Genomic DNA, 17890 nt, shown 5'->3' with positions numbered 1-17890 from the left:
TACGTAAAGGTCCGATCTGGTTTGTCCTGCTCTTCTTCGTATTTATATATGTGAAGAATTCTTTATCCCCCCCTCTTTGCTCTGTTTGCTAGTGATTTCTCATAAACTGCCTTTGCCTGTCGAACCTTTTCTATGGCTCTATTTCACATCACCTTGTAGCTGTTATAGGCTTCAGTACTTTTTATTGCTCTGTAACCTTTCCATGCCACCTTTTTCTGCTCAAGTAATATGGCAACTTCACTATTCATCCAACTTGGAACCCTTCTCGTGGAGTATTTTTTAATGGTATATACGCATTCAAGGCATCTGTGATTAATGTTTAAAAGCGTACCACAGTTCAAATGTATTTATTCTCTGTGTGATATCTACCCAGTTAATAGAGGCCATGTTGATGATGGTATATCAAGCTTAATGTCCAAGTTTGGAGACGATACAAAGGTTGGCAGGGTTGTTAAGGACACTACTGTCGCTATGCTGCTGCTGCTGCAACAGGATCTGGAAAGGTTGAGCAGATGGGCTGAGAGGTGGCAAATGAAGTTTAACATTGACAAATGTAAAGTATTACATATGGGAAACAGCAACCCCAGAGCAATGTATCAACTCGTGGTACTACTCTGACAGTGGTAGAGAATGAAAGGGACCTGGGGATGGTTGTGCAGGCAGATATGAAGTTTTCTGAGCAGTGCAGACGGGCTGCAAGAGTAGCTCATGGTGTATTGTTGATGATATATAGGAATTTTTCTAGCAGGGATAAGGAGGTGATTATTCCCTTGTATAAGGCAATGGTCAGGCCACACCTAGAGTACTGTATACAGGTCTGGAGACCTCATTTCAAGAAAGTTGTAGAGATGCTGAAACAAGTACAGAAAAGGGCAACAAGATTAGTGAATCGAACAACGGGGTGCTCTTATGAAGAAAGGCTTAAGTTTTGCAAATTACAGTGTCTGGGGACTAGGCACCAGCAAGGTGATATGATAGAGGTGTATAAAGCCTTGAATGGTTTCAGCATGCTCAGTGCTGATGGGATTCTTCCTCTTGCTCAGAATAATCACCTGAGAGGGCGTAAATTCAAATTGAGAAAAGACAGATGTAGGATAGACGTGAGGAAATTTGCCTTTAGCCAGCGGGTGGTTGGTTGGTGGAATAGACTTCCATCCTTGTCGTGGAAGTTGATAGCCTAAATAAGTTTAAGGCTCAGCTGGACAGGTATTTCGAACGAACAGAGGGGTGAAGTGGAAGTGGTTATTTTTTAACCGTGCTTGGGTTGGAGGTTGAGAAGACAAAAGACAATATTTATTGACATTGGCCTTGAACTTCTGTAGACTGTAATTTTCAGGAAATATGTATGAAGGAAGGTTGTTCCAGAAAACGGCAGTTGAATGAACAAACGAGGAAGATGAAAAGTTGGTTCTGTGAGTTTGAAGTTGGACAGTAAATGGATGTTGGCTGGTGGCGGCACATGTTCGGACTGTTTTGAAAGAGAGAGCGGGAATTATAGAAGCCAGTTCAGAAGAACAGTGCTCATGGAAGTATCTATAGAAGATGCATGCAGCAGAAACAGTACATCTATGAAACAGTGAGTGGAGAGACTCTGTTAGAGATGAATCATTAATTAACCTAACTGACCTCTTCTAAATGGAATCAAGAAGCCTGAGAGAGGTTTTGGGGGCACCACCCCGGATGTGGGAACAGTATTCCATGGTAGGGCGGATTTGTGATTTGTACAGAGTGAACGGCTGTTTCAAAGAAAAGTAACGCCAAGAGCGAAAGAGAAAACCAAGTTTTTTAGATGCAGAGGAAGCAATATTTGTAATGTGCTTGTGCCAAGAGAGATTAGAATTCAGGGTAATCCCCAAAAGAGATATATCATTTTGCCTAGAAATCGGAGTGTCACCAAAGATAAGCATAGAAGCAGAAGAATCCTTTATGCAAGATATAAGACAAGACTGAGTTTTAGAAGGATTGAAATCAACTAAGTTATCTTTGCCCCACTGGAGAATTACCTGAAGATCGGCATTTAAGGAATTGGTAGCAGATTTTCAAGAAGTTGAAGCTGATTGAGAGGAAAGGTTTCTCAAAATGGAAAGTAGAATGCAATGTGCTATCATCACAAAACTATGGATGGGATTTCCAGTCAATGGAAGAAGGTCATTAATATACAAGAGGAAAAGAACTGAACCTTGGGGGAAACCAGCATTAGCGGAGAAGTTAGAACACACAGAGCCATCTACCATCACCCTCAGTGAGCGATCAGAGAGAAAACTGGATAACCAATTACAAAAAGCAGTTGGCAAACCACAAGATGGAAGCTTGTTTAGAAGACCTTTATGCCAAACATGATCGAAAGCCTTTGAGATAGCAAGAGCAACTGCTTGTTGTTTCACCGAACTTTTCCATTGAATTAATACATAAATGGGTAACATAAGCAAGAATATCACCAGTGGATCGACACTGATGGAATCCATACTGCAGTCGTTGATGAGACAGGTTTCTAGGTAGTTTAAGAGTTGGCAGTTAATTGATTTCTCCATTACTTTAGAAAGAGTAGAAGTAATTGCAATGGAATGATAATTGGATAGGAGGGATTTGTCACCCTTTTTAGGAACTGGCTGCATATGAGCAGAAGGAAAAACACCTTTGGAATAAGAAAGCAAAAAAGCCAGTAAGAACAGAAGTAAGTTCAGGAGTACAGGTTTTGATAACAAGTGGAGAAATACCATCGGGACCTGGATCTTTCTTAGCATCAAAAAAGATTCGTCAAAATCCTTCTGACATCCTTTTGACAGAAGACCACAGGAGGCATTGAATGGAGGGAAGTGTTTTACCAAGATCATTAATACACGAGGTGGAAGAAAAATGGGATGCTAGCAGGTCAGCTTTATCCTTGGCTGAAGTGACAACAGAACCATCTGGTTTGGACAGAGGTGGGAGCAGAGATGGGCAAAAGTTGCAGCCAATAACTTTGGCAAGAGACCAGAATGCTCGTCCAGAAAGAGACCAGAAACATTATTTGAATGGAGTCAAGAAGCAAGTTTTGTACTCTTAACCTGTTCAAACTCTAGTTTGGTCTAATTAATAACTGCTTTACAATTGTTGTGAGCCTTGGTGTAGGCAGAAAATGAAACTGATGGGCAAAAGTTGGGCAAAAGTTGCAGCCAATAGCTTTGGCAAGAGACCAGAATGCTCGTCCAGAAAGAGACCAGAAAGAAACCAGAAACATTAGGGCAAGAAGCAAGTTTTGTACTCTTAACCTGTTCAAACTCTAGTTTGGTCTAATTAATAACTGCTTTACAATTGTTGTGAGCCTTGGTGTAGGCAGAAAATGAAACTGAAAAATTATAAACAAGCCAATTACAATATGCGACGTTCTTCTCTTGAACAGCCTTAGCACATTTATTGTAAAACCAAGGTTTAGATAAAGGACGAGATTTTAAAGTGGAGTGTGGGATAAAAGATTCCATTCCTACAAGAATAATTTCACTGACATGATCTCAGCAAACGCTGACATTAGAAGTTTTGAAACAGTAATCAGACCAAGGAAAAGAACAAAAGAAATCTCGCAGGTCATCCCATTTTGCATTCTTGTAATGCCAAACAATACAAGGTTGAGAATATACATGAGATAAAGGCTCTATTGGAGAAGAGACAATCACCAAGTTGTGATCTGAGGTGCCTAAAGGACCTCACACTTCAACCGTGTTCTTAGAAGGGTTGTTTGTGAGAAAAAGATCAAGGTGTTGGCTGCATGGTTAGGATTGTCTGGTATTCTTTTAGGTAAATGAATAATCTGTGCAAGGTCATTAGTAATTGCAAAAGCCTCAGCATCTCGACCAGCTGGAGTTGTGAACATTAAAATCACCAAGGAAAATTACCTCACTGTTAGGAAAGTTGGACTGGAGAAAGTCAAGTTACAAAGAGAGAAAGTCAAAGAGCTCCAAGTGATTAGTGGAGTTTCGAGAACAGTAGAGACAACAGATGAATTTGACACAATGAGGAAGAGAGATTTTAAGCCAGAGAAGATCAAAAAGAGGAGATTCCAAATTACCAAGTCTCTGACAAGGAATATCGGAATGGACATATGCACAAGTACCACCTTTGAGGCGAAAGGAATCGTAGAGCAAATAATTGGAACAACTGAGATGAGCAGTAGTTGAATCAACCAATAACTGAGATTCTGTCAGAAAAAGTACATTGGGTTTGGCAGACTGCAAGTGGAAATGGACATCGTTGAGATTAGAATTGAGACCATGTATATTTGTGAAATGAATTAGGAAGTGTTTGGGAAGTTTAGATCTTTTCGCAGGTAAGCTTACTCTATTAGTTTGACACTTCATGGTGTATTCAATGGTAAGTAAAAGTGAGTGGGACATGCTGTATGAAGTAATGAAATTTTTGTATATGGCATACACATGGTAAGAATATACCCAGATCCTTGACATAATGTGGCCTCGACAATGCTCCCCCACATATACACTACTCGGACTCCCTCCATTCACTATCTGGCAGAGTAGAGGTAGGAAGATTATACACTAGCTGATCCGGAAGCCTCCTACAGAGTTACCAATAGGTTCGGTCCAGTACTAACTAGTGGCCAGCCTACGAACACCGTTTTAGAGCTGTACTCTCGAAATATAAGGAAGATTGGATCTCGGCACGATGTTCATCATAACCTCAAAAGTCATCAATCATACTGCATGATAGAATAGATAGGGAAAGAGGTTGACTGGAACTTAGCTCAGGAGACTAAACATGGGTTCCACCACTTCAAGCCTCCAATAAGCAAAGTGATGGTATTGCACCAGTTGATGAGAGTCATCTACCACCTAGTACTGAGGGGATGGCATTCCTCCATGTGGTGTGGGCACCACACCTCGACCCCTACTTACGTTGGTTCACACCTGGGTAGTCACCCACAGTGTGCTTGCGCATAGGGGTTATACCCAGGATTACTAACAGTCCTACCATCGTGAAGTTGCAAGCAGAGGATTTGGCTGTCACAGGCCATCCGTACTTCGCCAAAATTGGGTCCACTTTACTAGGGTGTCACCCGAATTTCAGTTCCATCACTGTTTTAGACTCCCAGTTGCTCTCAGTTATTCAAAAATCATTTAGCTCTCTGTTAGAGTTTGATAAACCTCTGGTAGTTGTGGTTTGCCAGTTGTGAGCTAACTGATCAACTGTTGTATTTGCTATTCTGTCATCTCGTGCACATTCTTGGTTTTCTTCCTTTCTAGATCTATCCAGGGAGGTGTGGTTGTTATTACTAACTTTGCTGCTCCACAAGTTACCCCTGAATTCCTCGAGTGTCCTCTGGTTGGAGGTTCATTGCCTTCTTTCTTCTCCTGTCTGATTTTCTTATAGAATGCTCTCTGGCTTTTTTCAAATATCATGTTATCTGTTTTCCTCCGGGGACTCTCCATGTAACGGCGAAGTCTCTTGCTGAGTGCCAGGAGTTTCTGCTTCAAGGTATTCTTCAATTCTATGATTATAGGTCTCATGTTTGCTGTGAATGTTATCTTTCTTGAGGATGGCCTTTAATTTTCTTTTTTCTTTTTTTTTTTTTTTTTTTTTGTTAGTTGTTGGTGCATCAGCTTCTGTGGCCATAATGCACCCCCCAAAGATTTTGCATTTTACTCTGATCCAAGCCCGAGGTGGGATTCGAACCCGCGACCTTTGGGTTGCCGGGCAGGCACTTTACCCACCTGGCTAGCCCAGTTGGTAATTTTTTGATTACCTTCTTTATTCTGTTACCCCATTAGTACTAGGTCAGTTGGCCCATCTCTTCTGCTGTAGCCTTTTTTTCAAAGGCTCCTTTTTTTTATGAAAACCCCAAACACGAGAGGTATTAGAACCTATTGCACTTCGTACCATGCATGGGTTGGAGGTTCAGAAGATGAAAGAAAATATTTGTTGACATAAGACTTCAACGTCTGTAGATTGTAATTTTCTGGAAATACATATGAAGGAAGGTTGATCCAGAAAATGAAAGTTGAATGAATGAGAAAGAAGAAAAGTTGGTTCTGAGAGTTTGAAGTTGGACAGTAAAAGGATGTTGGCTGGCTGGTTGCAGCACATGTTCGGACTGCTTTGAAAGAGCGAGTGGGAATTATAGAAGCCAGTTTAGAATAACAGTGCCATTGAAGTATCTATAGAAAAGGCATGCAGCAGAAACAGAACATCTATGAGACAGATTGGAAAGACTTTGTAAGGGATGAGTCATTAATTAACCTAATTGCCTCTTTTGAATGGAGTCTAGAAGCCTGGGACACTTACGTTATGGGGACACGTACCCAGATATAGCAGCAATATTCCATGGTAGGGCAGATTTGCGATTGGTACAGATTGAACAGCTGTTTGGAAGTAAAGTAATGCCGAGAACAAAAGAGAAAACACAGTTTTTTAGATGCAGAGGTAGCAATATTTGTAATGTGCTTATGCCAAGAGAGATTAGAAGTCAGGGTAATCCCCAATAGATGTATATGATATTGTTGCTCTAGAATCAGTGTCATTGAATATAAGCATAGGAGCAGAAGAATCCTTTTTTTCAAAATCAACTAAGTTATCTTTTGCCTCACTATAGAATTACCTGGAGATCAGATATTCGAGAGGTTCAAGCTGTTTGAGCAGGGCAAGGTTTCTCAAACTGGAAGGTGGAATGCAATGTAGTATCATCAGCAAAACTATGAATAGGATTGCCAGTCAATGGAAAAAGGTCATTAACATACAAACGGAAAAGAGTGGGAGAAGGAACTGAACCTTGGGGAACACCAACAGTAGTGGAGAATTTAAAAGACAGATCCATCATCTGCAGTGAGAATCAGAGAGAAAACTGGATACTACCCAATTACAAAAAAACCATAAGATAGAAGCTTATTTAGAAGACCTTTATGCCAAACACGATCAAAAGCCTTTGAAATGTCAAGAGAAACTGCTTGAGTTTCACCAGACTTTTCCATTGAATCTGTCCATGGATGGGTAACATAAGCCAGAATACCACCAGTGGATCAACACTGACGGAATCCATACTGGTGATCATTGATTAGATGGACGGTTTCTAGATAGTTAAAGAGAGTTGGTGGTTAATTGATTTCTCCATTACTTTAGAAAGAATAGAAGTAAGTGCAATGGGATGATAATTGGAATGGAGGGATTTGTCTCCCTTTTTAGGAACTGGCTGAATATGAGCAAATTTCCAAGAAGAAGAAAAACATTTTTTGGAATAAGAAAGTGAAAAAAGTGTGAACACAGAACAGGAGTAAATTCGGGAACACAGGTTTTGAGAACAAATGGAAAAATACCATCAGGACCTTGAGCTTTCTTAGCAGCAAGGTTTGTCAAAATCCTTCTGACATCCTTTTGATGGAAGACCACAGGAGGAATTGAATGGAGTGTACTGGGAATAGTAGGAGATGGTTTTCCAAAATCATTAATACATGAATTGGAAGAAAATTTGGTGCTAGCAGGTCAGCTTTATCCTTGGCTGGTAGTTCCTTGTCTTTGTGTTTTGTGTTATTTTATTCTCTGGTTTTCCTTCTCTTCATCCTGATGTCTGCTACAGTAGCAGCACAGTAAATGTCTGTGTGAATGGTGTCTAGTGCTACTCCATTGTGTTTGAAATAATCTGGTATGATCACCTATTGAGATGGTCTGTGACTTGCCACAGGATTGTTTCGGGTCTCTGTTTTGGTATGATGTGGGTCCATTCCTCAAATTTTGCTAGGCTTTCTTCCACTCTTCTTCTGTTATGGATATTGCAGTCTTGTCTAATTTCCACTTCAGCTACTCTGGGTTGTAGTTCTTATGCTTGCTGTTCCTCCTCCAGTTCTGGTTCAGTTGTGGCCGTATTCATTGTTCTTTGTAGTTGTTCACTCACATCCTGCTTGATTTTTTTCAAGATTGTTTGGTGACCTTAACAGTCAGGAACCATTCTAACCACTTGGTGCATAGTTTCATCCTGTGCATTGCCAAGTCTGTGTCTAGCCTCATTACTTTGTAGTATGCTCTCATGATGAAATCATGTCAATGCTTCACTTCATGCATTGGCTTCTTCTTCTTTCTTCCTGAGTGGTTTCTAATGCTGTTGCACAGTAGCACTTTCAGATGGTTGGGCTGGGTGATCTTGCCCTACAATTGTAGTAGCCTTATGAGAGACAGCAGCGCTTGCTCCACTGTCATCTGCAGGAAACTGTCAAACTTTTTCAAACCAACCCCTCTGCCTAAGGCCTTAACACAAGTGACTATCCTGCACTACACTCGTTGCAGTATCTTCAATATTTTTACTTCTCATCTTCATCCAGCTATGGAGGTGGACCTGCTTTAGTTTTGGCATCCAGTGGTGAGTAGTAGTTATGGTAGGATGGCACCATTCTCTGCCTCAGCCATCACTTCAACCTTGAGGAAGGCAGTTCCAATGAAGTGGCTTTGGAAATTTTTTTTCCCCTGAATTTTTTTTTTTTTTTTTTTTTACTTTACAATGGGATTCAAATTCAGCCAATGATATTTGCAGGTCTGCCATCATACCCACTGGGCTAATCGCACACTTTTTATTATCATCATATTGCACTCACACCCACATATTCATGCAAAAAAAATCAGAGGGAAGTGTTGCTAAAAATTAAATACTATAATAAGAGTTTTGCATTGACAACAATTACATTCTGAAAAAATACTGCAGGCACAAAAAAGAGTTTCTTATGGAGAACAGTGTATTCTGTCAATACATATTTTATTCCTAAATATGGATGATTAAAAAAAAAAAAAAAAAAGAAAGAAAGGAAGGAGGGAGAGAGGGAGGGAGGGAGAAAGAAGAAAATTCCAAAAAATATATTTTATTATAGAAAGTTATTATGCATTGTTTTTAATTATGATGATTTTAAAAGTTTTAACAGAAATAATTTTTACAGATTCTAGAGTTTCTTTTAATTTTGATATACAGCTTTCAATCACTTTAGAGCTGCTACTACTAAATATATATATTAAGAGGAGGCAAACTAACCTGGAGGCACATATTGAAATTTATATTGATTAATAAATATACTCTACTATGCTGCCATGCCAATTTGATATTGTGTGGACCATTTCCACTACTTGGAACAGTATGTGAACAAACCATTAATGATTCACAGGTTTGCTGATACATCAAAATTTTACCCCAAACTATGAAATCTATGTACAAGTGAGGTTGTCATAAATAATAAAAATGATGAATTCAAATGAGGTAATTACAAAGCTTTTATTGAAGTAGACTTTTATGTTCAGGTAGTAACATTACAGTGGTATGTTACATTTTTTGTCTATTTTCTATTAAATATGAAACTTAATTTTATTTATTTATGTATAAAATAAACAATTAAAATTATTTATATATATATATCTTTCAGGAGAGGAAGAAAGAGAAACAGATGGTGATACATATGAAACTGGAAATTATGAAATATCTACAATTAATCTCTTTTCAGAGTCCAGTAGTGAAAGAGAAAGCATGCAGCCAGTGAAAATAGCAGAATCGCCTTTTATATCAGAAATTTCAAAAATTGAAAGAAAAATGAATGTAGAGTCATGGGATGCTGTTTCAGAAAAATATAGTAACGATGCAGACTTATTTATGTCTTCAGGAGATGTACTGCTAAATGAGGAGAGATTGATTTGCATCAGTAATCCTTCTGATCACTGCTCACCAACAGACACCCCTAACCATGGCAGTCATGCCACATTAAGCACAAATATAGAAAAAAGTTGTAAACTAGAATTTTCAGAAGCAGCTACACCATCAGGAAAATTGCACAATGAAGTCACTGATGAGGATGTAAATGAAAAAACTATAATTTTCAATAATATTCCTTGTGTAAGTGATAAAGATAATTTCATGCTTAAAAATAATAATATAGAGATAGCAAATAAGGCAGATGCAAGTTATTCATCTTCCAAAAATATTCAATGTACTAACATGGTAGATACAAACTATGATAAAATAGATGGATCTAATGTAGATTCATCTTTAATAATTCAAGATGAAGTTGATTGTATGAATACTTTATGTAATCAATTTTTGACATTCGACAATACAAAATATATAAATAATTCATTACCAGAATGTGACAGCACCAGTTTCATTCTTGATACAGTTAATGATATCCAGTCTAGTAATAAACACTTAAATCTGTTAGAAAATGTCAGCCGATCAGTAGAAGTTTCGCAACTAAATCCTGTGCAATACATAGAAAATTCCTCTCCAAGTCATGCCATATATAATAACTTAAACATAACACAAGATGATGATTATCTCATAATAACTAAGAAAGAACCACACCCAACACTCAGTATAATAGGATATGATAAAAATCACCACGAATTGAATACTTTTGCTGGCACTGAAAGTAGGGATGCAAAAAATGAAAAATTATGTGCGCCAAATTTATGTACTAATCCTCCTGAAATTGCATGTCCTGTAAATAATAGAGACAAAAAATACTCATTAAAAAATAGAGCACTCTATCCTGAAATTAATTCTTCCATGACAGAACTAAAATCGGCTCACTTTTATTCGCATAATAACAATGTCATTATTGCCTTTGATACCACAGACTTTTCTACAGAAAATAGTGTTAATAATAATCAACATATAGAACTCTGTGATACTTCAGACATTAGTGATTCATTATGCAAATTAACATCTGATCATTTAATTTTATCTCCCAGCCATAATAATGATCAATTAAAAATTACCTGTTCAAAAGACAAAAGATCTGCCAGTCTCCCTGTCTCATCTCCCCATAAAAATAACTCTCATGTACATACTGGGTCGCTACCTGAAAGCTTTCTTTCATTAATGCAGTCAAAAGAAAATTCTAGTCATTTTTTGACAAAAATGTCTGTTGAAAGCCCTGTCTGTCTGCAGATAGAAAAAAAAATTGCCATGGAATAGTAATTTTTATGGACCTAATTATATTACTGTAAATACATATGAAGTTTTAAAATATTAAGAAGAATTATATATGTTATTACTGAAGTTTCACACTGTCTTTGTATAGTAATTGGGTGTATGGTTGAAAACTGAAATGATGAGTTAATACATGGGAACTAGTTTGTTAATTCATATTTCAAAGTAATGTACAGAATTCAGGTGTAAAATTGGCTTTTCTTTGTGTGTGTGGAGGTGGGGAAGTGTAGGTGTATAGAAAGATACACATTCCTATTCATAAATTCTGTTCGATTAAAATTATGTAATATATTTTTAAAAAATTATTGTTAGCTTGGGTAAAAGATGGTAAAATGTGTATTTGTAAAAATATTCATAAGCATGTAGTTACAAGAATAATCTGGTACCACATACCCATTTATTGATCACAAAAATTTGCCTTTTAAAATATTGATACTTCTCTTTATTTAATGATTTTTATCTTTATTCTTTCATTAAAAATGTACACAAAGAAAAACCAAGAATATATATATACATCATGTGTGTTTAAAAAGTGCATATATTTTTCAGAAAGAATTTTGTTAAGCATACATCAAATCAGGGTGTCTTTTGGTGTTCATAGGCCCTAGGTGCCCTTCATTCTGAGGCCTCACTACATCATATCAAACATATTAAAATGCTCTTGCAGTAAATCTAATTTTTTTGATTTTAAAGAAATTCAGGAGCATTCCCTTAAATTTGGTTTTGAAGTTATTTTTGCAACACTTATTTCAGCATCCCTAATACAAACTTTGAAGATAAACTTATCTTAGAAATCTGTGTTTCAAAATTAGTTTGTGGAATTTTATTGTTTGAATAAAATCATTGAATTCTATCTGAAATATATTTTTTGGGTCCCTGTTTTTTTTTGCAGGCCCAAGGTGCAGTGCCTAGTGGAAAAAAGGCCCTGCATCTAGTTAACAGTTGATGGATGTCCATTATATTATAAGTAGTGCAGAGTTTCTCTTTGCCCCCCATAATTTTCATTTTAACTGGAGGTAGAGAACATTAAAATTGAGTTTAGTATATATATATATATATATATAAAATTTAAATATAAAATAAGTATGTGCCAGTGACATGGCAAGCCAACTAAGTGGCAGATAGAAAGTAAACCAGTACATAATGTAGTTAGGTTGAAAAAAATGAAGGAGAATAAATCGAGATGAAGAGTGTTATAGAAGGAATATGCTCCTAAAATAATTTGGAAAGAATTCCCATTAATAAAAATACCAAATAATATAAAATATCACAATAAAAGAAATGTCACAAATATCACAAAATATTACTAGTATCATCAAAGAAGGGGATGCCACTAAATTTTAATTAATTTAGCATAAGCACATCACAAATATTGCTTCCTCTGCATCTAAAAAACTGAATTTTCTCTTTCACTCTCAGCATTACCATCTTCTAAAAAGCTATTCACTTTGTGCAAATCTCAGATCTGCCCTACCAAAAAAATATTGTTCCCGCATCTGGGGTGGTGCCCCCATAACCTTTCTCAGGCTTATAGACTCCATTCAAAAGAGGGCAGTTAGGTTAATTAATTAGTTAGGTTAATTAATGACAATCTCATCTCTTACAAAATCTCTCCATTCTGTCTCATAGACATTCTGTTTCTATTGCCATTTATTGCCTTTTCTATAAATACTTCCATGGATGCTGTTCTTCTGGATTGGCTTCTATAATTCCCCATCTCTCTTCCTAACTAGTTCAAACACATGGTACAACCAGTCAACATCCATTTACTGTCCTACTTCAAATACTCACCGAATGAACTTCTCTTCTTCTTCTTCCTCATTTATCCCCTTAACTTCCATTTTCTGAACAACCTCCCTTCACACTTATTTTCTGAAAATTACAGTCTACAGAAATTCGTCTGATGTCAATAAGTGTCTTCTTCCATCTTCTCAGCCATCAATCCACACATAGTGCTGAGTACTGTAGATTCTGATACCTATGTTGTTGTTGTGGTTTTTTTTTTTTTTTTTCATAAAAAAAATCAATTAACCCCTAGCATTGTTTCTTTTATGGGTGTTGCATCAGGCATCCATATAAAACGTTTTGCTGATTGCAATAAAGATATATACAATAATTTACATTTTTGTGAATTTATACTATTTGGTATGTTTATTAATTGGCATTCTTTCTAAATTATTTTAGGAACATATTCCTCTGCAAAGCTCTTTATCTCAATTTATTCTCCCTCCTTTGTTTGTTGTTGTACTAGTTGACTTTCTGTTCATCACTTACTTGGCTTGCCGTATGACTGGTATAATTTTATTTTATATTCAGATTGTTTCTGCATCATGTGATAGTTTTGCAGTCACTAATGTCCGCTGTGCTAATTTGCTTTCTTTTTTCCTTCATTATTTTCTTTATTATTTATTTAATTAAAATTTATTTTCAGGTTACATGGTTAGGTTAGTAGTGCTTTGAGATGTGTCACTTGTACCGCCATCTGTAGTTCAAGTTCTTTCAAATGTACATTTATTTTACTGTTATTCTGTGTCATAGTTTGATGTTGCCTTGTATTTTCTCTGATCTGTTATAGTATAATTTTTCACCGCATATGGGCCACCATTATTCAAATCTATTGCATTAGCAGGTTGATTAGTGTCTGTCAGGTCAGCAACGTATTGATTTGTTTAATGTTCTAAATGCAGTGACTCCATGGCTGTTGGCCTTGTGGCCTCCTGACGAGTGGGCACAATGTGCAATCTGTTTTATTTATTTTTGTTTCACCCCGTTGGTCACATTGTTATGGTGGGTTTTCATCTCCATTTATTGTGATAATTCTTGTAATTTGGACCTGGTGTCATTGGGGAGTTTGGGGGGCACCACCACTATATTTTAATTTGCATTTTTGTAAATTTATATTATTTGGTATTTTTATTAATCGGAATTCTTTCTAAATTATTTTAGGAGCAGATTCCTTCTCAACACCCTTTATCTTGATTTATTTCTTTCCATCCCATTCTTAATCTGTTATAGTTATATACTGGTTTACTTTCTATTTACCGCTTATTTGATTTGCCATACAACTGGCATATTCTTATTTTATATTCAAATTATGTTTTTGCAACGTCTAGTAGGTAGTAATGCTTTGCAGCCACTGATATTTGTTGCTATACTGATTGTCTTTCTTTTTTTTTTTTTTTCTGTTTTTCTTTCCTTTATTATTTTCTTTATTATTCATTTAGTTCAAGTTTATTTTTATGCTTATAATATACACACACACACACACACACACACACACACACACACACACATATATATATATATATATATTTATTTATTTAAATTATGGCATATTAAAGTTCACATAAGTATCTTAATTTGTTGTACCTTTTGTTGGACCTTTGTAATTATGGTAACATGCCAAATGCTGTGCTAATTTGCTTTCCATATCAGTGGTTCCCAAACTACTGAGAACTACGGACCCCTTCAAAAATCAAAAAAGGTTTGTGGACCCCCTATATATATATATATATATATATATATATATATATATATATACACTACACACACGGGTCGTGTGCGTGCATATATATGTATATGCATCAAATTTTTATGTTTAAAACAACTTTATTCTTATTTTTACATAAATATAAAATGATAACTTTATTTATCATCAATTTACTATACATAGAATGAATAATTTGACCAGTTTCAGAGGGTCCATTTTGTGGGCCCCCTGGAACTGGTCTACGGACCCCAGTTTGGGAAACGCTGCTCCATATCATAGCTTCCAGTTGGCATACAAAGTAATGTGAAAATGAAAACAGCTTGGGATGTCTAATTTTTGCATAATAAAACAAACTCACATATGTTAAAACTCCAGCAAAACACTAACCCTAGATTGAAGTGCTTTCTTAAAATATTTATTAAAATTTTTAAAAAAAATTATAAATAGTGTAAAATAAAAAATTCCTGGCAGTAAAAAAAAAAAAATAACAAAGGCATAAAAATAAACTGGTTTAAAGTGTATATCTTTTGAAAGCAAGTGCTTGTTATTTTATTTTTTTTTTATTTTGAATAACTAAAACTCACAAGAAATGCAATATGTATGTATATCAAGAGAGAGAGAGAGATCAATAAAGCTAAGCCAGCTGCAAAATCAGAATAATGCAATACCACTTAAAGCCAAGTCCACTCCATGTGTCTATATATATATATATATATATATATATATATATATATCAGAAACAACACGATGGAAAACATAGCACTGGTACTCATGATGATGAATCCAAATACAGGACAAATGCAATGCTCTTATTCCAGTTAATGCTATTGTTTGCATTAATTTTCTTTCCAATGATGTTTAGTGTTGGCAAATCAGCTGTAGTGGGCCTCACTAATGGTTTTTTCCTAGTACCCCAGACATTTGAATTCATTTTCAATGTGAAAACTAACATATTCAAATTTTTCTTCATTTTAAGGAGTAGTCGTCCTGCCACATCATTATTAAGTTCTCAGTAGCATTATTTGTGTGTATTCATGAATAGAGTAAGCAGTTTGGTGTGTTCATCTGCATTTTATAAAAAAATAGATTACTAAGAGAGAGAGAGAACATATGAGTTGTATATTTTTGTGTATTTTTTGTTGTTTGCCTGTGAATTCATGTATTTCATTTTGAAGTTAAAGTTCTATGAATAGAACATTGAAAGAATATTTTACATCCCACAGATTAGATAAACTAAAAATGTGAAAAAAATGTATTTATCAAGACAATACAAAAGTCTATATCAAAATCAAAATGCTTTTCATGCATGGCTTCTCACAGCCATGAATGGCTCCTAAATAACTGTGAGAGTTATGGAATGATTTCTTTCAAAACTTTTAGGGATAACCAGTTAACATTTTTAGCTGTGTTTTTCTGTACAGTGACAGCAAATAAGAAGAATGGCATTAATACAAAAAAAAAAAAAAAAAAATATATATATATATATATATATATATATATATATATATATCATAGTTTTACTTCAGGGTATTCACACTTTCAATAGACTTGGACAGATTTTTCTTTGTTTTCAAAAGCTCTCATTGCCCTTGGGGTTGGTTTAATCCCATACCTTATATGTGGTTAAACAGAAATCTGAGGAAAGAACAAAAATATCACAGCAAAGATCAGAACCAGAAATGTAAAAGTGGGGATGGAGGAAAAAGAAGCAAACATGGACAAATAGTAATGGCTGACTGTGGATCTTAAATAAATTTTGAAACAGTACATCCAATATAACCAAGATTAAAATAAAGCCAATGAAATCAAATTTATTTGCTGAAGAAAGAAAGAAACTGAAAAGTTTGAAATGCATGAAATATCACATGGCTAATGACTTCCATTTGAAATGTCATATGGAACTTCGCTAGACTTTCAGTGGCCAATAAATTTTATTTTATTGGCTTTATTTTAATCTTTGTCACAATGGTGGGCCTATTATTTAATTAATATATTGCCTTACTGTCTATGATCCCATATTATTTCTTTGTTTGTAGTTTTTAACTCTTTACTGTTACTATACAGTCAGTTCTGCTATAATGTGGTACATGTGTTCCTAAAAATTTCTGCATTAAGGTATTTCGCGCATTAAAAACAACAGGGCTTATGGAAAAAAGAGGGTTAGGGGCAGAGCACTCAAAAAGTTTTTTCAGTTTGGTAAGTAAAACAAGTTAGAAACCCAATAAAATTGCTAACACAGGTTTAAGCATCTTAAATTCCTAATAAATAAATAAATATCACAGTAAATATAGCACTGTAATATATACATACTAACTGATATTTCTGTTCACTGACTTTTTTTTTTTTTTTTTTTGGATTGTAAAATTTAAAACAGCAAAAGAAAATAAGCAATCGGTAACAACGAACATGGGATGCTTGTCTAACCTAGAATGGAATACGCGCCCATATAACATTTCATTATACCATAAAGAAGTTGCCAAATAATTATGTGTCTATCAGTAATAAACACCACTTAATGATATGGGCTGTATACAGGATGAGTTAAAATTATGTATAAATACTTGGTATATCTCTGAAAGTTTATTGAGAAAACATGAACCAAGAAGGGTTTCAAATACATTAGATACATATAGAAATGAGATAAATTACAGAAGTTGCCAGATTTTTAAAATATCTGCCACCAGCCTGCATTTGTAAACAGCATTGATTTTTAACAGCCCAACATGGTGGTATACATATCAACTGTAACTTTGTCTGCTTCCTATATCTCACCCACAAATCCTTCATTGTTTGTAGTTTATGGGTGTACACTTTATCTTTCAATTATCTGCATGCAGAACTGTCTAGTGGAGCAAAATCTGGAGATGTTCGAGAAGTATTCAAAAGCATTCTCCTCTGCAACAATCCACTGTTCAGGAAATTCACTGTAGAAATAGGAAAGAAAGTGAATATGTGAAGGTGCACCATTGTTTAAAGTATGCCAATGTATCCAGAAGCTTGTTTCTTATTGCAGAAGCTGCATTATTTATTAATAGCTCAAGATAACTTCCCCTCAATAACAGCAACATTGATTAGCATTATCAAGGGCACATGATGCAAGAAAGCAAGCTTATATAGCATCAGCCAAAAAAAAAAAGAAAACGCACACACACCCTTCTCATTTCACCCATCCACTCGCTCCAAATGTTTGTCTAGTTCTGCCTTGAATCTGTTTAGGCTATCAACTTCTACAACAGATTTTGAAGTTTGCTCCAGCAATCAACCACACGCTGGCTAAAGGTAAACGTCTGCATATCTATCCTACAACCGTCTTTCCTCAATATGAATTTATGCTCTTTTTGATTATGTAAAGTCTGATTATCCCACAAAAGAAATTTCCAACTGCACACACACATACACGCACACATTGATATCTGACAGGTTAATGTCTTTCAGTAGAATGAGAGGAGGATTGTTGCTTT

The sequence above is a fragment of the Mastigoproctus giganteus genome, chromosome 7 (assembly GCF_048544385.1).
Source record: "Mastigoproctus giganteus isolate SK-2022 chromosome 7, ASM4854438v1, whole genome shotgun sequence".
In the NCBI taxonomy this organism is placed as follows: Eukaryota; Metazoa; Arthropoda; class Arachnida; order Uropygi; family Thelyphonidae; genus Mastigoproctus; species Mastigoproctus giganteus.
This window is presented reverse-complemented; position numbering follows the sequence as displayed.